This window comes from Mauremys mutica, chromosome 2 (assembly GCF_020497125.1).
Source record: "Mauremys mutica isolate MM-2020 ecotype Southern chromosome 2, ASM2049712v1, whole genome shotgun sequence".
NCBI lineage: Eukaryota > Metazoa > Chordata > Testudines > Geoemydidae > Mauremys > Mauremys mutica.
The window spans coordinates 253177303-253201427 of record NC_059073.1 but is presented as its reverse complement, the minus strand read 5'-3'; positions in this window follow the sequence as shown (position 1 = coordinate 253201427).

Below are 24125 nucleotides of genomic sequence, written 5' to 3'. Positions count from 1 at the left end.
ACTTTTAGACTTTCATATGTTGATATGTGTAGTTTATTTCCTGATATGGGTTGGTGGAGTGTTAACAGAAACTCAAATAGAACATACATTTACAACAGCCCATCCTGGTTTTTTTAGCCATACAGGGCACTTTTTTCCTTTGCTTTCTGAAACGAAGTTTAAGAATAAAAGTAAATTATTTGTATGTGTAGTGTGTGTGTGTGTGTGTATGGGTGTGTGCATGTGCAATAACTTCTAGTGAAACTGATTTCTCTAAATGGAGAATTTCTCTAGTGATGGCACAGTTTCTATCCTGTTCATCTCTATCTTTGGTAGCTTATGAGGGTTGCTGGCACACTGGAAGAGCACCTATTTCTATGATTTTTATTTGTATTGTAGAGGCGCCTGCAGGCCCCAAACAAGAATCTCTGTTGTGCTATCCACTGTGCGCAGATGTGACAAAAAGTCCCTGCCCCAAAGAGCCTGCAGCAGAAGGCCCCAGTCCTGCCAATACTTATGCACATATGTGATGGGATGGGATGCCTAGTGGTCACTATCCCCCTTGAGGCTCCAGTCTGTAGTTTGGCAGTAACACCTAGTGGCTCAAGTCTGTGGGGGCAATAGAGGAACCTAGGCTCTACCACTTCTTCCAGGTTCCGGTGCCCTGGGGCTGGCAGTTCAGGTGGGTCACCTGGGCAATGCTCCCTGTGTCACTTCCTCTCCCCTTGCCTCTGTGCTCCCCAGTGTTCTTCCCCCTCACAGGCTGGCTCTTTGCTGTCTCTGGCAGCAGCCTGTAGTTTCATCTTGGGGGTCTGCTCCAGGCAGCATGGGGCTCCTGCTGTATCCCTACAGGAGCTACCAGTGCAGGTCTGCTCCATCGCACTGACCACCTGGAGTGAGCAGTGCTGTGCCCTTTTAAGCTCCCCCTCCATTGCAAGCACAGCCAGAAGACATGGCGGGATGAAGCCTCCTGAGCCCAGAGCTGCTCCTTAACCCTCTGTTTCCCAGTGTGGGGTTTGTACACCCCAGCACAACATCCGTAATTTGAACTCTGTATTTTGGGCTTTGTTTATGCTTTTGGAAAAGATACAAATAAAAAAAATCCACGAAAATAACCTTGATCCCCTTGAGTCCATATGGCTAAATTCAACTTGTAATAGGGAAGTATATGCTAGTGCATTATACTGAAAATACAATGTGCAGTACAATGTGTTTATTACTATTATTGTGGCAATGAGACCCTAAGAGCATCCCAATATAAGAGGGCAAGGGGCTCACTGGTATCAGGAAGTAAGTTCCTGTGGCCTGACCAGTTCAGGGTACCCCAATGCACTTATGTCATAATCTACATCTACTAGGTATGGAGTAAAGTAATGGAAAAGTCATAACATATGATCATTAATATGCTTCATGGAGTATGTACGTTAAACACTCAAGGACTGTACAAATGAAGAAAATGTGGGAGTAAAATGTGTTTGATGTGTGGGTAAAACAGGATTTTTCCAGACAAAGGAAAGGCTGCTACCTCCATGCAGGTGCAATCACAGATCATTAGCAAACAGTCAAGTGGCCATTCATTAGCAACTTGGACAGATCAATTGGCATTGCAGAAAGCATCAGCAGGGAAGAAACCAGCATGGAATCTTCTCCATCAGAGTCCATGGCACCTTTCCTCCCAGCAGGGGCACTGGACTTTGAGAAGAATGCATTTCAGAAGTTCACTGGTCTATAGAAACTTGAGGGTTCTTTACTCCTCTCTATGTTTCACCTAGGAAGACAAAGGAACTAAGCACTTTGGACTTTGTCAGAGATCCTGACTGAGGGGATCCTCAGCCATCTGGCTGTAAGGAAGTGTGGTAAGAATCTTACCTTGAACCAAGACTATAGTTTTGTTAAGTCATAGTCACTAAAAAGTGTGTTTCACTTCTATTTGTTTGTAACCATTTCTGACTTTATCCTTTGTACTTGAACTCATGTATAACCCCCATCTCTTTTTAAATAAATAAATGTGTTTTACGTTTATTCTAAATCAGCCCAGTGCTGTGCTTGACTTGAAGTGATTATTAATTCCCGTTAAAGCAACACGCTGTTGTGCTTTCCTTTCTTTAAAGGAGCAACGGTCATTGCTCATCTGAATGTTCCAGGTGAGGGATGGCACGTCAGGGCAGACAGTTTTAGGAAAATTTTGGAGTGGGGATGTGTTGACTAGTAGTAACCAAGGCTCGTGGAGACCAGAGTGTGACTGGTGTGACAAGCAGTCTGCTGGTGTCAGTGTTGCTGAACCAGGGCTGCTCAACACACACATATTCAGAGCATGCTTGTATGCTGGTTGGGAGTGTCCAGACAGGGAGCTACAGCAGCAGAGCATTTTATGGCACTCAGGGTTACAGGACAAGTGATGCCATCACCTCTCACTAGTCTGGGCTGAACCCCAAACCATGACAAACCAGAGCCCCAAGAAGCATCATTGTGGAAGGTGCCATACAAGCACATCCAGGAGTGAGAGAGTCACTGTCCAAAAGAGATTGGCATTTTTGGAGACTAATTCTAGGGAATACATACTGTTTGCCATTTTTATAGATTTTCCTTGGTAAAACTCACTCCATTAGTACCTTAGCCGTAAAGCAAAGTGAGTGGCTCTTTCATCTCTGTTACCACGGCAGTCCTCCCTCAGACATCTTCCAGGCCAATGTTTCTAGTGTTGATCATTGCCATTGTAGATGTCAGTGTGGTGTAGCTGGTTCCTTGAAGAACAGTGAGTCTTTGTTGCAATTAATAACAATAACAAAAAAATCCTGATTTGAAGGGGTACGGATTACCCAGTACTCCCACTGAAATCAGTGAGCTAAAGGTGCTCTGTACCTCTAAGAATCAGGACTTCTCTATGGGTCTCAACTAGGGTTGCCACCCATCTGGGTTTTACCCAGACAGTCCAATTTTTGGCTTCTGTGTCAAGGTTTCATTTAGAGTTGCCAGATACCCAGTTTTCAGGGACCTGGCAACCCTAAATGGCACCCAAACCAAAAGTCCAGTTACCACAGGGCCGGGGGGAGGCGCTGGATCATTAACCTGCGCCAGCCCTTGCTCAGCCAGGGCTGCCTCCGACCTGCAGGCAGGCTCCTAGACAATCCAGCGAGCGATGGAGGGAGCAGAGCAGTGAGCGAAGGGGGCTGGGCCTTGTGGGGAAGAGTTGGAGTGCGGGGCCTTGGGAAGAAGAGGTGGGGCAGGGAGCGGGGGCTTGGGAGTCAGGTTACCAGCAATTAGTAAATTGTCAACCCTAGTCTCAACTTGGGCACCCCAAATTAGTGAAAGCTTTTGAAATGTAGCAACCTTTCTCCCCTTATACCAGCTTTTAGTAATGTTCTGTTTTCCTAGAGAAAAATATATGAACATTTCCTGAAGGCCATACCAGGTCTAGGAAGCACTATAATCTTCCTGGTGTTTAAGTGTAGTCAGAAAACTTGTTATTTCAGTAGAGGAGATGTTAAAATGTTGCAAAAGTTCTCACACAGTAGCAGCTCATGTCCGGAGTAAGTGCTATCTGCAATCCCACCAATCTCCTTACTATTCCACCACTATTGCAGCTTGATCATATTTTTAAAGTGGAAAAAATGGGACTTTCATTTGGGAGTATCACAGGGAAGTGTTTGTGTGGGGAGGTTAGAGGAAAAAGGAGCATCCCTTCTTCCTTTCAGAATGAAAAACTGGGACACTTCACCAGGAGAGGCCAGGTGGGAGAAAACAGCAATTATCTCGTTTGTGACCTCTTCTCTGTTTTCTAGAGCTCCCCAGCTCTTTTCCTCCAGTCCAGCTCTTACCCTACCAGTGCCCCTTACCATCGATCTCTCACATACATACCCTAGATCATCCATGATCTCATTTACTAGTGAACGCTATTCCCCAATGCTAGCACAACTCATCCCACTGGCAGTTCAGAATCTTCTTAAACCTGTCTGACTGATCTCCTAAGTAGGGGTCTACAACTCCATTCAGTCCCCTCCCCACTGCCCATCCTCTTCCTCCTGGAGGGGGTGGGCAGGGAGAAGGTCTGAATCAGGAAGTGGCCAGGCTCTGTTTGGGAGTGGTGCCCGGCTTCAGGGAACCTGAAGCAGCAGCCATATGGCAGGCAGTGAGCTGGAGAGAAGCAGAATTCCTGGGAGCTGTATGCAGAGTCACAGGTGGAACAGTCTCTGACTGCCCGAGGTAATAACTGGGTGCAGGTCTGGGTGGGACTACCCTAACTGAGCCTGGAAACCTGCAAACAGAGACTGGACTGGAGAAGGCACCCCAGCACTAGGCTTGAGAAGCCCTAACTCTTGATTGGACTGCCCCAGGGACCCAAACAAGAACTGCTATTGCTCACTTTGAACTGTAATTGTTTAAGCCTCTGTATGTAGGGTATTTGCATCCTTCCCCTTTCCTGCTGGCCCTAGTAAAATATCTTCTCACTTAGCCATGTGTCTATGTGGTTATTTGGAGCCGCACAGAACCTAGCTGATGAACCCCTTCCATTGCTTGCCTCTTTGTCATGGTACATCTGGCACACCACTGGCACTCTAGTGGTTTGGTGTACTGAACAGTCCCAGTAATTACACCTCTCCGATCCATCCAAACCAGACCTCACAAGCTCAGAAACACCCCAGGCTGACAGCCAATCGTCTCCCTGGCTCAGAAGCATCCCTTCCTTTCTGAAACCAACACTCCCATCCAACACACCTGGTCTCAGAGAACACTTCTCCCAATATCACACACAACCTTCCAGGCTCAGAAAACTCAGCCCCAGGCTCTGCTCTCTTTCCTGTCCTATCTGACTCCCAGGCTATATAATATACCTGTAATACAATTCTGAACAATGATTTCAGCAAATAAGAGACATTCAAGTGGCTATTTTTACCCTTAACATGAAAAAACAAATGAAGCTGATGAATATATTATTGTATGTATTTAGCAGTTTAACTTTGTCTTAAACATACGTATATATACAAGATGGATTAGTAAGTTGTCCTGATTCTAGGTATGGGAGAACTCTGAATTTGCTGATGAAAATAATTGTTTCTTGGAGGAATTGCAGTCTGAGTAGATTTAGCTGAAAAATGAATAGACATCTTACATAAATATCATTAATTTTCTTTTAATTGGGGTAAAAAGCTATTTTTTTCACTTCATATTTATTGCAGCACCATTTCTTCTTAGAAACTAAAACAGTTTATCAGAGTGCAGCTACTGCTAAGCCTAGGAGTATTTATAGAATAATAGAATCATTTTGAGGAAAAGGACCTTTACTGGGTCATCTAAGTCCATCTGCCTGCATCTCTGTAGGATGGATTTCATTATTCTTAAACTAGCCTTGAATACCTTCCAGGATGGAAATGCCATAACTCCACTGGCAGTTTGTTCCATTATATAACTGCTCTGGTTATAAATTTTCCCTGCTGCACTTTAAGCTAGTTATTACTACTTCTTGATCAGCCTTGGTTGAATAATGAGACTAATTGATTCCTGTTTTCTTTATAACATCCTGTTAAGTACTTAGTTTTCCTGTTTCCCCTTAGCGGCCTTTTCTCTAGATTAAACATGCCCACATCTCTTAACCTTTCTCCAGAAATCTGATTTTCCAGATCTTTTATCAGTTGTGTTGCCCTGAATCCTCTCCAGTTTATTGTCTTTTAAAAAGAGTGACTACCAAAACAAAACAAAATACTCCAGGGGAAGGCTTAAAAGTAAGTAAACAAATTTATTCATGTCTAGGGTTGAATTCAGCAGCACATCATAATGTGATTTATTTTACAAAGGATACTGTTATAAACGCAACTCAGTACATTTGCCCTTTAGACCCCTATCACACGCCATTTTTCTCTTCTATTCAGTTAATCATCCATTTTAATACTTGGCTTTTTCATGATGTGCTATCGCATACTCCAATGATTTATTTGTGAAGGGAACCAATTTCTTTCTACTGCTTAAACTATTAAACATTGTTCTTATTTAATTTCATTTATGGCATTCATCCCCTTTCTTCAATTTGTCAGAACTACTGTTTTTTATCAGTACTTGGACATTTGGCTGGCACCAATGTTAATAGCAGAGTTGGTTGGGAAATTTTTGACTAAATGTTTTCTGTTGGAAAATGCCAATTTATGAACCAAAACTTTTCTCCAGAAATAGATTTCTTGACTCAAATTATTTTTGAAAAATAAAGTTTTTAAATTGTTGGAATGTTTTGTTCCACCATTTTCTAAATAAAAAAAAACCTTGAACTGCAAAACAAGTTTTTGTTTAAAAATGTAACCTAATTAAAGAAAAAAATTATAGGTTGATATCAAAACAAAATATTTTAAAATCATCAAAATGAATTGTTTCTATTGACCTAAACTGATTTTTATTTATTTATTTATTTATTTATTTATTATTATTATTATTATTTTAATACTCAGTCCATGAAAATGTTAGAGATTTTGACTTTGTCTCAGCTTGGGATGGGAAAATCTTTGGAAATCTTGGACATTTTCACAGGACTGCAAAACAATTTCCGATGCCTCTGTAGTTAATAGATCTTAAAGCTGATATTTCTATAACAGGACTGTTGTCCCCTTACTAAAACTCAGTGGGTGTGTTTTGGCTGGCTAGCCCCCAGTACCAAAAGAAAGGGGAAGGGTTGATGGGAAATTAGGACCCTGAGACTGACAGTCCCCAGGATCAATAGGGAGAGGCCAGTGCTCCAGGTCAGCATGATTGACAGTGTGGGCAGGCTAATCAGGCAGTCAGGAGGACTTGGGGGGGAAGAGGGGTGCCGTCCTCCTGGGTCAGACAGAGCAGGTCAGTGCTGGGAGCGGAGTTACAGAAACAGCCCACAGAGCAAAGCTGTGGTGGGAGGAGAGCTGTAGTAATCAGAGCCAGAGGGGCCAGAGAAGCAGCCCAGGGAGCTGGAGGCAGAGCAGCAGCAGCAGCCATGCTAAAGCAGAGTGGAGCTGGAGTTGGGCTGGAGCAGTCCGCAGCTGGGTGCGGTGAGCAGCTAGGGAGAGCGAGGGGGACCCTGGGCAGCGGACCCAGCACAGGGAGATGCCCCCAGTCACAAGATGCCAAGACGGGGCAGGGGTAACGCTGGGAAGAAGGGTCCTGCCACCTAAAGCCTGGGGGCATGTGGCCACTAAGACCCGCAGCATCCCCGCAGCACAGCCAGGGCCTGAGAAGGAGGCCTGGGACTAGAGGAACAGACTGAACTTCCCTTACATTCCAGAGACTGCTGGTTGTGATGCCCCTGTTCCACAGAGCGGGGTTGTGTGTTTTCCTTTAATCTTTCCCATTTTTCCCCTTTTTGTTAATTGATTGCTGTTTAATTAATTGTATTTGCTTTGAACTGTATGTAATGATCAGTGAGTCAGGGAAGCATCCAATGCAGAGAGAGCACCCGGAGTGGGGACACCCTAGCCCCTGCCCTAAGTGACCACAACAAGGTTTGGGGTCATGGGGTCAAGCCCCCCAGGAATCCTGGGCCCAGCCTTGTTGGGGTTATGAGGACTCTGCCACACAGGAGAGTGGAAGGGGAGTCCTTGAGGTCAGGCAGGCCTCTGCGTAAAGGAAGTGGGAGTGAGGACTCAGGTCCTTTCGCTAGCCCATTTCATCGGGGTAGGGTATAAGCCAGGAAAGTTCCCCACAATAGCGGAACCATTCCCCCGCTTACATATGAATAGCCAATAGCCCGACATTGTGCTATATATTGTAATCGACATGCCCAGCAATATCCTGCTGACACTTAGCTGTCCATTTTATTCTTCTCATTAAATGTGGGTTATGTGATCAGTGTCTCAGTGCCTTAGTTAAGTACCTGGATGAAAAACAGTTAGCTCAACCCAGATAAGACAGAAATGATCTGGTAGAAAGCAGGGAAAACACTTCAAGGATCTAGTTGCAGCTTTGACTGCACTCTTTTGAAGGCCTACAGCAAGGCAAGTTGATTGTCAAGATGTTGCTTAGCAGCCTCTGGTGGTTTCATTGCTACTCCTGGACTCCCCTATAGCAAGAGTAGCCAGAAATGCCTCTTCAAGACTTTTGCTAGCTAGGAGACTAATCTATCCGATGCAGACGTAGCCACAGCAGTCCATGCCTTAGTCATCTGGAAGTGCAAAGCTTGGACAGTGCAGGCAAGAATTAGGCCCATTGTATCCACTGCATATTCTTTATCCCAGATGTTCTGGAGTTTTTATTTTTCCTATGGAAATGCTCACAGACAGCACATACCAACGTTCTCTGAAGAAGGACAGTCTCTGCTAACACTGATATTTAGCAGAAATCTCCAATATTGCAGTGCACTGAAGGCAACCTTAATATTCCTGCATATATCTGTCTCAACCAACAGTATGGGACTGCAGACTACTCTATTTGTCACTAGCTTGGAAAACAATTGAGTAATTTTTCAATACTTTATATTGTAGTCTTTCTATTGTAGTTTCCTATATAGAAAGGGAGAATGGTCATGTCTCACTGTGATCTGTTTGCAACCCTAAGGTTCACACCCCAGGGCCAGCCTACCAGCCCCTTTCTTTCTATGATTTGTGACTCAGAATTACATATTGGTTTCAGTAATTTACACAGCACATACTTCGCTCCAATCTGATACACAGAGGCAAACATAGCTCAGTAGAGTATTTTGAACATCCCCCGTTGTGCTTGCACATGCACACATAGCAGTCGATTGCAATCAGGCACAGTGTCTTCACAAAAGGAGTAGAGAGGATAAGTCTATGCTGATCATGATTTATGCCAAGATGCACTGGAGTTGTAAATCCTTTGGAAGTGGCATAGCACTCTCCTTCCTATCTCAAGTGAGATGATGGAGGGGATGGGGGAATAGTCCTTGAGTTCCTAATCAGTTGTCTTTTTATTGCTACACTTGCAATCCACCCAGAAGGTACAGCAAAATGCAAAATATGCCTTCCTGGCTCCCAAATGTACCGAAACACCGAGTACATTGCTCCTGTGTTCAGTTCTTCACCGTGGTTTCTGGTTCAGTTTGCGATGATGATCAAAGCGATGATGATCTATAAGGCCTTAATGGTCTTGAACATGTGCCTCACACACTGTACCCCATCACATCAATTAAAATGCGCCTCTAGCTGCCAGCTCCCATGATAACTTTCTCCGAGGCATCCCTTCCTATGAAATTTGTTCTCCTTGCCTGTTTGAGGATGCAAGGCTAGTGAGCATCAAGGCATAATGCAAGAGGTATGAATTTGGCATAGCTATTGTTTTTCCTTTTCTGTCATCGTGCTGTATTTAATGTAACTTAATTTTGTAGATAAGCACTCAATAGTTATAGCAATGAGGGCTCTGCAGTTGATGAAAGGTCAGGTTGCTCTCACCCTTATGGCGTTTGAGGGTCCCGTGGCAGTGCAATTGCAGGGGGAATGGGATTTGGGTGACATGCAGAGATCAGCCCTGGGGTAGAATTCCTTGTACTAATGCATGGGGCAGATAGGGACAAGGATGGGACTGGAGTGTCCACTGATATTCAAATCCGCTAATGCTCTCCAACCATGGAGGGGCGGCACTGGGGCTGCAGGGAGCTGACTACAGCTTCACTACTGCAGTAACGTCTGCTGCTGAGGAGGTCCAAAGCTGCTTTATAATCTAGGGGCATTCGGGCGGGGGAGGAAGACAATTCCTTCTGCATATCTCCAGCTTACATTAGCTGCTTCTTGACCGGGCATTGAGGGCTGGATTTGGGTTGAAATTTCTCCAACTAAAAGCTCCTATTCTCAAGGTTCCGCTTGCTAGCCCATCTCCTTAGAACTGCACAGGACTGGATGTGATTCACTTCAAAGCTTATCAGTGCCACTCAATGGTCTGGAGTGAATTGTGAATGATGCGAGGTAGTTTGGGTCACAGAAATCAGATCAAGATCACTTGACTTCAGAATATAATTTTCCAACATGAAGATTGAAATCAATCAACACTGTTCAAAATTATACATTTTGTGACTAATATTCTTTGCAGAATGTTTTGTTCTTAGGAGACTTATAGATTTGCTAGCAGGAGAGGTCTTTTAAATTGCTTACTAACCTCCTGACAGTGGTTCTGAGGACCAGTTACTATGTCAGCAGATAACATTTAGATCAAATGACAAGCCTGCTTTTTTTCCTTCCCTTTCAAAAGAAAAAATCACTGCATGCATCCTTCAACAAAAGAACAACCCTCTCCGGTGGCTTTGCGATGATATGGGAGATAATCATATCCGCAGTAGTGCACTGGCCTGGAATTTAACAGGCTAGTTATCTAGAGGAACATTTTAAAGTATTATACACAATGCAGCTTTATGGTACTCTGCTAAAGGCTCAGAAAGGCATCTTAAAAATAATATGCAGACTTGATTCTGTGTATTGTACCATAAAAGTTTGGGGAATTATAATTTTCCTGTGGGCAAATTTTCTAGGGATCAAATGCGCCACTGTCCTGTGGAGCATACAAAATAGAGAAGCATACGAAATTTGCAACTAGTGGCTCCTCTTTTGAAAAGACCCAAGAATATTGCTGAAGAAGACTATTTGAATGTAAAATGCAATGGAAATTGGGCTGAGAAGTCCCCCTTTTTATAGGCTAATTAACCGTGTGGGGATCAAGTGAAATGATTTACAGGCAGTCCTTGCTAAAGCCCATAGGCTGATTTAGTATCTCCTTACCTCACTCCTTCCTGGGCTCACTTAAAGTTGGAACCCTCTTCTCAGGTCCTGGAGAATCAAGTGTCATATGAAACCAGAGGATTCCTTTAGGGCTAGTCTACACTAGAAGCGCTACAGTGGTGCAGCTGCATCAATGCAGCTCCGCCACTATAGTGTGTCTGGTGAAAATGCTCTATGCCAATGGGATAATAAATCCGCCTACATGAGAGGGGGAAGCTATGTCAGCAGGAGATCTTTCCCACCGACATAGGGCTGTCCAGACTGATGCTTAGGTAGGTGTAACTTTCATCACGCAGGAGGGTGACTTATTCACACCCCTGACTGACATAAGTTATATCAACATCAGTAATAGCGTGTACAATCCCTTAGTCTGAGCTTCCCTGAAGTACTAAGACAGCATTGCTTCTCACACAGTTCTCAAGCATGCAACATACCTAAACTGCCACCCAACAGTTGAGTTCACACAGAGTTCACAATTTACGTGTGCTGTAGGAAGGCAGGTTTTGGACTTCAAGTTTGTTTGGTATAAACAATTGTGTGGGTCTTGCAAGTGAAATGGGTTTGAGGAATCCAACTCTACTAATTACTGTAAGAATTTTATCCTCATTATTAGTCTGCAAATCATACAGTAAAAGCAGCTTGACAAAAATGGCGAATGAACTGACTCAATTAACTTAGGAACATTTTATTCCTCTGTTGTACTGTGCCATTACATCTGACAGTTTTGCTTCTCCTCCTCCAATCTAATTAAAGATTTTTGGCAAGCATCACAGTGTTATAGATTTTGAAAATCTGAAACAAACCTGGCCCAAAGCAATTGCTTCAAATCAAGAGTGGAGCTGAACTTACATTTACATCTTAAGCAGACCAATTTGTTACCATGAGAATTATTGACTTCTGCTTGGTCAGTATGCAAATGTTTTACATTAGGTGGTCATGCTACATATATGTGTATATATATGTGTATATATATGTGTATATATATGTGTATATATATATACATACATAAAAATAGCAGAATCAATTCCAGGCTTTCATGTTACGCTGCTATGTGTTATCTAATACTTCAGCCTTATATTCAATGAACTGGGGGTTTTAAGATTAGGTCTGTGTGAAACTGAACAATTTTTCTATGTTGGTGAATGGCAGGGCTCAGCCTTCATCCCTTCTCCGTCTAATCCAAGCAGGATGGAAAAGTTTTACCTTTTCTTAGCTGCTTTTCTATTCTCATCCACTATTGGGTCCAGATTCTCTCCTGTGTTGTGACCACTTTGCATCATCCCGTTGGCACAAAGTGGCCCCAAATCCTGCACAGTTGCTTATGCAAAAATTGCCCAGTGAGCAGGAGTATTCTCTAGTGGTGTAGAGCTGGTATAGCATTTCCAAGACATAAACCCCTCGCTACTGCTGACATAAAATAGGTTGCCCAATGGAAAGGGATTTTGTCCTGCTGATGCTTAGATGCTGTATGAGAACCGTTGGGGCTGGTTGCAGCCAACCAAATTTAGATCAGCCCAATTTATTTTGAGCAACTGGCCTGTCACACAGCCAATCCAGAATTGCATGCCTTATCTGTAGCAGAAGACTGGGGTCTATATATTCTCTTAAACCATAAGCTCTTTGAGACAGAGACCCTATTATTATGTACTGTGGCGCATGAAACACATTGTCAGTGCTTAACAAATAATAAAGATTATCCCTGTTAAGATATATGGCAGTCATAGTCTCCTCCAAATATATTGGTAAGGTAACTCTTGGAAGCAGACAGTAAGGACTACTGTATAATACTGGTAATTAATATTTTGGGACTAATTAATCACTGTATTACACCACTTCACATAAATCTGAATTGTTGCACCTCTGATTGTGGGTGCAAATCAGTTAGATAAAGGTGCAAATACTTGGGTTATATCTGCAAACTAGGAGGCTGGATTTTAGTCCTGTTGTAAATTTACCCATACATGTTTCCTCGAATCCAAATGCTCTAAGGTACTGCCAAAGACTGGACTATTTTATTTTATCAAACACTTCCCTGCATTGATGTTGAGCAAAGCAGTTGGCAATCCAGCCACTGGGACTGGGTAGGTTAATCGAGAGTGCCTCCACAGAGCTCCACAGACATGGAGTGGGAGCTTTTGATCTTTTGTCGCAAAAACAATCTATAACCACTCTACTCTTCTCCTTCTAGAAAACAGCTGCCATTATTTTGTCTTTTCATTATAGCTTAAACACTGACTTGCTTGGAAGTTTTGCACAAAGGGGGAAAAAATCTAGAGACTCAGGGTCTATTTCAATGAAAATCATGTCCAGCTTGTACAAACTCTGCGGAAAGTTGAAGAAGCCACTGAAAATCCATACAAGTCAGGGCTTGAGAAGGTAACCATGAAGCAGAAGGCAGTTTTTGCTGAGGTCAGCCCTTCAAAGATTTGTTCTTGTTGATGGTAATGAGGATGGATTGTGTTGGTGCACAAGCATTTTCACACTCTGTATAATCTGAAGTGAGTCCTGCACCAATCACTAGAGAAGTGGCAGCTCTTAATAACTAATTGGCATTTCTTTCTGACTACCTCAGATGTGCTGCACTCCAAGAGTTTACCAGCAAGGAACATGAAAAGCATGTGGGTATCTTCAACAGTGCTTAGCACTGGACTAACTCTGCTTCCATTGAGGTCAATGGGAGTTTTGCCATTGACTGCAGTGGGAACAGAGTTAGGCTATCACTGAGTCTGGTTTAAAGAATCCCATCCATGAACTTGTTTCCCAAAAGAAAATCTTTACCAAAATTGGCCAAGAATTCACCTACAGCCATGCTGCTCTAACCAATGCACTCTCTAGATTGGCTATTTCTGTTTTCTAAATAAATCACTAGAGCACAAAGAACCACATTTACTTTTTTAATGAGTGTATTTTTTTTTAAACTCTGATTAACTAGATTCAGATCCAACAAAATAAAAGGATTTTGTGTGTGTCTAAGATACACTCATTAGAGGTATAAATATATTCACAATGAAATTTTCTACTCCTTGGAACCCCCGCATTTGTAATCAGTGTTTGAAATGTTCCACCACAGCACTTAGAAGGGAACATGTTGTGTGTGTGTGACACTTATATATATAAATCAGCTCTTCATTTTGAAATAAAAAAATAGACACCCAGAAGACACTATATGGTGATTAAGTTGTTGCAGCTTTTCCCCATCAGCTTGCTTTTGTCTCAAGTTCACTAAACCTAGTATTAGACTTTACTGCTTTCAAATACATCTCAAGTATAATAGCTGTTCGCTCCATCCCTTTCCTTAACCTTCAAATCTTAGACAACTAATTATCAGTAGTAGGGCAGAGTCTGCAGGTCCTCCACAGCCAGAACTTCCACTGTGGTGAAAAGTAGGGATCAATGGGAGTTCCACGCATGGAGGCCTTGCAAGTGGTGCACCTGAAGGCTGAGTTATGGCTGCTTGAGTGTGGGAAGAAGCAGAAAGGGTTTAGGGAGAGGTTGTGGTGGGTGTTTAGCCCTCCCTTTTAAGAGGCTGCCTTGCTGCAGCATTGCCAAAGTCAGTGCGGAACATTTCAGAGGGGCTATGTCCAGATGAGCTGGGGCCTTGAGCCCCATGCATTCCAATCACGAGGAAGATGTTACTGCGACAATGAGCGGCAGTAAGTCTGGCTGGAGGTTATTATACGCTTTCTGCAGTACTACTGGAGGCATTATCCCAATTCCTGGTTTACAGGCATAACATCCTCAGCCACAGACACTCGGGCAGTGCTCCCTGCCCACTTTCTTCCCAACTCCCCCAGTGTGGCTGAGTCACTAGGAGCTTAACTGAGCTTTCATGGTTTATTTTCAGCATATTACTGTTTATCATTTTAAGATACTCCTTTAAAAGCCTTTTCCTGATAGGTATTCACTTGTTTGTAAACTTTCTTCCCAAGCGGAAAATCATAATCATGGAGCAAAACATTTAAAACTGGATTAAATACACACATTGTCCAATTTAAGGCTGTGTAAATCATTTCGGGTTCAATAAAGTTGATTCCATCTGTTTTTATCATCTGCTGTCACAATAATTTAGCATTCCCACATAACATTAAAATGTCAATGAATTGTCGGAGAAAAACTCAGTTCTTGCTTTTTTTGTTTGGGTGCAGCAGAGTCAGATACTTTATTCTGTTTAGCAGCTACAACAGGGAGAGAATGCACTAGGACATAGGGTCTCCCCTTCCTAGACAGGTCTCTCAACAGGTAAACAATTACAGCCAGCATTTATACTTTTGTTACAGACAAGAATAAGCAACAGCTGCATTTTGCTTATACATAGGTCATCCTGATATCTTGTTTTTCTCACTTCTAAAAAGACGCCAGTCTACATATTTTATCAGTGCAAGGTCGCAACAACTTCTCACACCGTTCTTTTCCACTCGCCTCACACAATCCTCACTTCTACAAATCTCACGTTATTAGGGTTACAGCTAGCCTGACTCTTACTAACAGAAACTGTCATGCATTAAGATCCCCTACAAATCCCTGTCAGTTCTTTCTGTACTTCCACAGAATCAAAAGAAGAAACATATTTGTGGATTGTTAGTAGTTAATAGTACAGTATTGCATTCAGCAAGCCATAATAATTAATTAAATTTCACTGCCATAGATGCTTGTAATTGTATAATTAATGTTTCTCCATAATCACATAATAAGATCTGTGTGATTCATGCTCTGTGATAATCTATACACACATTGCCATCTCAGAATTTTAGCCACTTGCAAAATGATCATTGTCATTTCTCTGTCTTCAAGAAACATTTTACTGCATAAATAAGAGTAAATGAAGGGTCTGATCGTGAAGTCTGATCATGTACGTTAATTATGTACAGTAGAATTTCTTAATGTAAACAGTGTATTAATTATTTGAGCTGTTTCATTGCTAACTTTATATATGGAAAATATGAAGTATATTACAAGTAATGAGGCCTCCCTATTCTGGTTAACCTGCTTATCTATTTTCAGTCTTTATCCCTGACTGAAGAGAGATTTTGCTTGCGAGTTCTTCTTCTAGGCCCTGTATGGTAGGAAGGTAGGTGTTCTGAGTCTATAGATTTATCCTGCATACTCAAAGTAATCTTTCATTAGTTTATTGAAAGCTTTTTATTGAGTTTAACATGGAATTGACAATGCATAACTGCAGATAGAGATGAGCCAATCTGGGCACTTGGCTGGTACCCAGATAAATGTAACCACCTTCAAATGTCAGAATATAATAGATGATCTCTTCTGTAGGGTTTTACTTGTTACTTTCTGCTTGGGAGACATTTCTTTAAAGTGATGCTTAATGAAGGCAGAAATAATTGCATTCTTTTGAGTAGCATACAAAACATATTTATAAATAATATCTTTATAACAACTTGAATTTATATAGAGCAAGAAAAAGTGACATCACTATCATTCAGCTGAACAGTCTTTGAGTCCAGACAGCTCAGGACCCTATTCTGTACTGTAGTCCAGGGATCTGCCATGAGCAGGTTTCAGGGCGTCCACCAAGCAGGGCCAGCATTAGACTTGCAGAAAGCTGAAGCCCCACTGCACGGGGCTGAAGCCTGAGGCCCCGAGCCCTGCCACCCGGGGCTGAAGCTTAAGCAGCTTAGCTTCATGGAGTCCCTTGTGGCGTGGGACCCCGGGCCGTTGTTCTGCTTTCTACCCCCAGCGCTGGTCCTGGCTTTTATATGCAGAAAAACAGTTGTTGTGGCACAAGTTGGCCGTGGAGTTTTTATAGCATGGTGGGTGGTGGGTCGGGTGAGGGGGGTTCAGAATGAAAAGGATTGAGAACTCCTGCTGTAGTCATCAGTGCATTCTATAACTTAGTCCACACAAAGATCCTGTGCAGTGCTAATAATCAAGACAGGTCGGGTTCTGTTGGTCAGTCAGGGACCTAGAAAGCCAGAGAGAACAACAGGATATGGCCTGTATTACAATTGTCTCTTCTTAAGTATGACAGAGACTAAACAAACTAGAATCTCGATTCAAACGTCAAAGCTGATCTGTATCTCCACAGTAAGCAGAAACCAAAATGCAGATCCAAAATCTTCTGATTTTTGGAGAGGAGAGCTTAATATAGGGGATCTGGGTCCAAAGTTTGTGGTTGTACTAGTTAATATTACTGAATATCTATTTCACTCACCATTTCTGCTCTGCTTTTGAATGTACTTTTAGCCATGCTTCAAAAACTACCCCACATTTCCAGTTTCTTTGCTCTTCTGTGTGTTAAATTTCTAAGCAACTCAGGGTCTAGTCAATGCTTAAAAAAACCTTTAAAAACAAAACCAAAGCACTGTAGGAAATGCTCTTGGTGATTCAGTAGGGGTGGATGCTAATAGATAGTGTCTGAATTCTTCACTCCTCTATGATAAAAAATTACTTTCTTTTACAAGGATACAGCCCAAATAAAAATATTTTTTAAAAAGTTCCTCACTTACTAATAACATTTCAGAGTGCTATTTGCGCTATACCTGGACAGTGAACAATAGACTGGTCATCATAGTCAGTTGCACTTTCTTTTTGTAATTAGTGACCTTCTGATGCTCTTTCATTTGCACAATGTTGCAAAGGAGAATTTAAGAGTGTGAAAATCTTTCTGTTCGGTAAGGGCCTGATCCAACTCCCCTTAAAATCAATGGGAAGTCACCCCTTTCTCCCCCCTCCCCCTGGCTTCAGTGAGAGCTGAATCGGCCCCTAGTCCTATAGATTCAGAACCTTAAATTGGGGATTAAATATCTTGATAGGTTACACTTTAAGTCTTGATGTTATGACCTCTTTTTTTGACATCAAGATTATTCCCAATATATCAGGTACAATGTACAGTAGGGAAAGCGTGGAAGCCATTATTAGGTATATTACTATTAGGGAAATAATAAGGTAACAGACTTTTAAGAGAATCACTCCCAAAATCCCTCAAGAAAAAAATGGACAGAAAACAGATACATGTGCTAAGTTAAAACACAAGACTTACATTGCTTTGCATCCCTGATGCACTAGGTTAGGTTTTTTTCTCTGCTTTCTCTAGGCTGTTAGTGGGTCACTTCCTCACAAAGTACCTTGAAAACTAACTCAGCAGAAATCAGATCAGTCACTAAAGAAGTCAAATGACCGAACCAACTAAGGACTTGGGGACTTTATACCAGGGCCGCCCAGAGGATTCCGGGGGCCCGGGGTCTTCGGCGGCGGGGGGCCCTTCCGTTCCGGGACCCGCCGCTGAAGTGCCCTGAAGACCCGCGGCAGGGCCCCCCGCCGCCGAATTACTGCTGAAGCGGGACCCGCCGCCTAAGTGCGGCGGGGGGGGTCCCCGCCGCGGGTCTTCGGGGCACTTCGGCGGCGGGTCCCGGAACGGAAGGGCCCCCCGCCGCCGAAGACCGGGCTGCGCTTCGGGGGCAGGTCCCGCTTCCCCCCGGCCCCAGCCTCTTACCCCCGGCTCCCTCCTCACCCGGAGTCTCAGGGCCTTGCCGGAACAGCCGCAGCGTGTGTCCGGCGGGGCCTGAGCTCCGTCCTGCTCAGAGCCGCGTGGTGAGGGGGCGGGGCTGAAAGCTCCACGCCGAGCGGAGGCAGCTGAGCTCAGCCTGGAGCTCCCAGCCCCGCCCCCTCCCCACGCGGCTCGAAGCGGGGCGGGGCTCAGGGGCCCCAGCGGAGACTCGGCGCTTGATGCGCTGAGGCTCCAGGAGAGGGGCGGAGGCGGGAGCCTCCGCTGTTCTCTTGGAGGCCCCTGCGGGGCCCGGGGCAAATTGCCCCCTTTGCCCCCCCCTCTGGGCGGCCCTGCTTTATACACAAGTCTGTCAAGACCTATATCCTCCGTCAAGACCTAGACCAAAGATTCATCTCTCTGGCACCATTTTTTGATAGGCTACCAAGCCTAAATTTATTTAGCCCTGACACAGTCACAGTTGGAAGCCCCTATTACACATATGGAAATTAGTCAAGCAGGGACTGTTAAAATTCAACAAAGCCTCAGGCCCAGATAGAAACTCTGCTGATTTATATAAGGAATTTAACCTTCTTATGCTTCCATGCATCTCCAAATTCTTAACCTCAATTCAGCCTTCCATAGTATCTCCTCTTATATAAGGCAAAGTGAAATACTTTTTGTAACAAATAATATGTATCAGTTTTCAGTTGCATCTCTCACAGTGCTTTACAAAGTAGATGGAGATAATTATACCTATTTGGCAGATGGGGTAACTGAGGCATAGAGATATGAAGTGTCTTGTCCACGGTCATGCAGCAGGTCGGTAGCAGAGACAGGAACAGAATCCAGGTCTCCTGAGTCATAGATTAGTCCCCTATTCCCTGACAACATTGCCTCCTATAATAATGTTATACCCTGCACAAGTTGTGCAAGTGGAACCCTCACCCTCCTTCCCCGCCCCCCAAAGAAAAACCCAAATCCAAATATTTCCATATCCCATTGCATGGATGTGGCTAAAAGTTACAGCCGCATGTACTGCAGTAGGGGGATCTCAAGTATCTCAGAAAGCCATGAATGTCCTTCTCAAAAAGCAAATCAAATACAACCAAAGGGAGGTAGTTCATCCATCAGAAGTTGACAACTCATCTAGCTATCAAGTAAGAGAGACCCATCTGCATCTGATCTGTCTCAGCTGTGAAAAAATAAGAAAAGCATCACAATTAGTTAAAGAAATACTAACTAGGCAAGAAAGGCTACGTTAATTTAGCCGGTGGTTTCTCATTTAGTCCATGAGTATATCGCTTGGCCTCAGTCATAGCTCTACAACCCATTTAGATAAAATCCTTGTACAGAAGATCAGAAACCAGGCAGGTCTCCAGTATATCTCATCCAATCTATGCTCCAGCTGTTTTAGTCCCTATTGATCACTGTCAAATGGCTGTGTCCTGTGGACATGAGAAACATTTCGTTTACACAATGGATTAGAGAACTGAACTTTCCCTAACAGCTGATAATAACTGATCTTCACTTACCTGAAAGGGAAAGTCAGATACACATCAGCACCAGTGAGGAGAACATAGAGGGCCATAGGCTTTGTAAGTCTCAAGGGCTAAGTAGCAATAGACTGGCTATGGTCCTGATACAGATGTGGAATAGTTCTGATGAGGTGATACAGGATGTTTCAGAAAATATGATGCTAGTACATGCAGTATCCAAACTGAACCCAAAGAAGAGATAAAACATAAGGCTGGACTTTGGAGTTGCTTCAGATATTTGAAGAGACCTCTCTCAAGAGTCTCCATCTTCCAGGAAGCTGGCCCACCCTAAACTGCTGTCATATTTCACTCAAATATAATCTTATGTTTGATTGAAAATTATAAGATCTCATGTTTTTTTTCCCATGAAAATGATCCATTAAAAATAACTGAAGCAGAATCTTAGTGTTTTTAGCAGGGTTTTTTAATTAAAAAATATATTTAGCACGTACTAGTTTTAAACATGTGGGGACAGATTTTCAAAAGAAGTCCTCCTTTTTTGTTCTCAGAAATTTCAGCTTCAAATCATCCTGGGTGTAGTTTTTTGCCCATGAGATATGCCTAGATGATGGTAAAGTACCTGATTTGGGTGCTTTTTGATAGGTAGTTGTCCAAGTGACCCAAACTCCACATACAAATTATTGTGGGGGCAAAACTGTACCATTAATTAACTGTACCTACAATTATGATAATATATTATTTGTGACCATAATTCCTAGGAGCTGTAGTCATGGACCAGGACCCCATTGTGCTAGGTGCTGTACAAACAGAATAAAAACACAGTACCTGTCTCAAATAGTTTACAATCTACAATGATTTCAGCACAAAAAAGGAAGGCCTGGAGAAAGCCAGACTGAAAATTTGGTCCACAGTGTATTTTATCACTGGAATATATTACTTTAAAAAAACTATTTCCAGTTCTGCAGGGAAAATTACTTGTGGTCATTTCTCACTGTACTTATTAATGTCTTCTTTGTGACTTTTCTTTATCTCTCACCGGTTCCTATTTCCAAAGCATCTTCACTAAAGTAATCTTCCTCTGTTGCTAGTCTTTACATGGTATCACTTTTGTCTCAGCTTCAAGCCCCACATAATCTCTTCCTAGTTACAGCTTTAAATTGGCTCATTCTATTCCCTCCACTTCATATACTGCTGCTAATCCAGCTCCCTTCATATGATCGCCACTCAAGGCCTCATACTTTTCATAGTGCACTCCCTGTACATGGTGATGCCTTCTTGGAACAGTCTTCCGCTTTTTCTCCAGTAGGTGTCTCTCTCTCTCTCTCTCTCTCTCTCTCTCTCTCTCTCTCTCTCTCTCTGTATAAATATTTTTTTTCAATAACTTTTGCCTTCATCATTCTTCTTAGTAATAGTTTCTTTGCCCTCCCTTATTTCTACTATTGTCCTATGTCTTTTCTCATGCCTGATCCAGGACACCCTTACTCATGTGAGTAGCCTTGCTCGCTTCAGTGGGACTGCTTGAAAGAGTAAGAAGTCCCCATGCAAATAAGGGTTGTCAGGATCAACTCCTTTGATTTGTTAGGTCTCTGGTATACACAATGTGTCTGACTGTTTTATAAAGCTCCAGATCTGGTTGTGATGCTATATGATGTGATCACTGTTATCACTAAGTAGAACTGTAGCACTACTGAGAATAGATTTTAAATACTAAACTAAAACTTTCTCACTTCAAAAACCTTTTCGCTGTTCTGTACTGCAGTGATGTTTATGTTGACAGTTAAAAGGCTTTCATATTTTCCCTGGGTGTGATGCAGCTTGTACATAAGATGAATGAGGCAGGAGGGAACAATCAATTGTTGCAAATAAAGAGATGTGTTTGGAGAGGTTTTAATAAATTAAAGTGTGAGATTGTTTCTAATTAAAAGCATAGACTCCCTGTATGCTGTCAATCATCTTTACTAGCTGTGACAACAGACGTGGAACCCATAATTGTGGGACCAACTTGCACAATTGTTTAATATACCTACTAGTTGCATCTGGAAGCAGGGGTCTCGTTGATGGAGTTACATAAGCATCAATGAGAAAAGAATCAAGCCCAGGGTTTTTAAATCTGTCTTTGGTTACAGTCATAAAGAAACAGGGAGATGAATGCAGACTTCAAGGTGAACTTTCAAATCATGCATGGGGTTTTAGAAACGTGATCGCCACTAAAGGTAACAGAAATAGACAAAGCTTAAATAATGCAAAACACACCCAGGGCCAGGTGCAAGCCTATGCTAAGATTCCTTTGTGCCACCTGTGAACTGTGAAGGGACCTCAAAGCTGCCTTTAATGTGCAGCAAAGGATTGCCTTAGCATGGACAAATCTGCAACTGGCATAAAAGTGATGTAACCAACTCTTCATCAGCCCTCCTGTCCACATGGTGTCTGAAGGATGTCAGGGACATAAGGGGACAGGACCAGAATGCACTGCATACTGGTGAGCCTTACCAGCATAATGCAACCTTTAGATATAAGGCATTATAGAAGTGCAGAGTATTGTTGTGGGTTGGCTTAAAACTTGTTATGGGTTGGGCATAACCACCGCCATTCATTCAGGATGAATGTAAAGAAATGACGGAAATAATAGCAGTCTTCAAATCCAAACACTTATAATAATAATAATAACTTAAAACAGGCAAATGCAAGGCTACTCAAGTTTGCAGAACCTAGGCAGAAGAGTTGGCTGGGTATTGTTTGGAGGGCTAGGGGGTATGTGTGTGTGAGAGAAACCACAGAGAAGCCCATAGAAACAGATTTGGAAAGAAGCAAGACAAAGACAGACACAGTCCGGCAAGCACGGTGATGGCCTTGACAGAAGCTTATAGAGGGGGCTCTGGGGCTGGATCTGGCTAAAGCGGCTTCAGGCTATAAGCAAAGCTGCTGTCTCCTGTTTTTGGTTCCTCCTATGTTTGGGAAAACAGGACTTTGTACATTCCTTGTAAATAAGCAAGATTGCATCAAAGAAAATACCTATCACCAGTTTCTTCATCTAACTGGCACACCTGCAACAATCTGAATTTGGCTGTGTGGGTCGCAAGTAGTAGCATGGGTGTTAAATGTTGGATCCTGTTTCCAAGAAGAGAAATTGTGAGTCAATACTCCTGTTGAACCAAGATGGAGCAAATGATGGCACTGCTTGCATAAATCAAAGATGGCCAAAAGGAACTGAAGCAAGATCTAAAAAGGACTTAAAAATGACTGCAAGAAGAGATGAAATCTCTCTTGGAGCAATAACTACAAAGCATCCAGACAGACTGGGAAGCTCGCCTGAAGAATTTCCAGACTGGAATGACAATACTGATGGATGGCAAGAAGTTTTTCCCTGAAGTAGAGGAGACCAGGAAAGCGTTGGCCAACTTAAAAATTGCTAACAGAGATGGGCTGCAGCAAGGATTTAAGGAGATAAAAAATTAGCTCTAAAAGAAATTAAAAGGTCGCAGACCGCAGTGGAAGTCAGTCATCTGGAAGTGGAATTGGGTCAGTCTAAGGAGTTGGGGAAGACTGGACACTTAACAACTGTTTTCTACCCTGTTTGTAAACCACAGAGTACCTGAGGGGAGAGGTTGGATTGTTCCAGCTCAAATAATTCACAAGTCCACTGTCTTTGAGAGAGAACTTATTGAAAGCCTTATTTGGCTCAGTTCAACATCATAGCCCAAATAAATGCTGGGAAAAGGGATGGAAAGGGGAGGTACGGCAGAACTCCCAGAAAATAAAGTGAATCACCCAGACCTGACACAAGCCCTAGACATGTGGTTTTGAGTTAGCCCTCAATCTGAGCTGGCTGGGCACAGCTAAGAGCTAAGAGAAGGAAAGAAGAAACTCCATCTGAACTGTCAGGGGACCTGCAGAGACTTATATTCCTGTATACCCAGGTACCACTGAGGACTTCCAGGATACATTGGAAGGGGACTGATTTATAGATGCTCAGCTGGACTTGATCTGCATTTCCAAGATGAACAAAAGGAGGCCAAAGACACTCTGAGAAGCTGTGGAATTTGCCACTGAACTTGAATCACTCCTTGCAGTGGTGCACCAGTAGAGGAGGTAGTCACTGGTGAGGAAGATGACAGTGGTTCACCATGAGCCCTCTAAGAACAGATCTATGTCTAATGTATGATGGAAAAGAGGATCCTAATCCTGTGTGACACATCTGAAGTAATAGAAAAAAGTTTATAAAACAGTTGATAAAACAAAGAAATTGGCAATAATGCAAAAATTAAGGGAAGCAGTTCAGTTAAATGCTGGCACAGTAAAAAAAAAATGGTCACAAAAAGGACTTATGAATAAAAGTTGGGCCGAGACAGTATCACAAGTGTCTAGTTAAAGCCACTCTGCCTGTTTGGGAAATGAGGGTGCACCTCGCTGAATAGGCAAAGCTTGGAAGCACAAGGATCAGCCCCACGGTTTTTGTTTAGATCTGGACAGTTAAACAACAATAATGAGAGATTGGCTATTGAATGTGTAATAGGATCTATGATCTGTGAA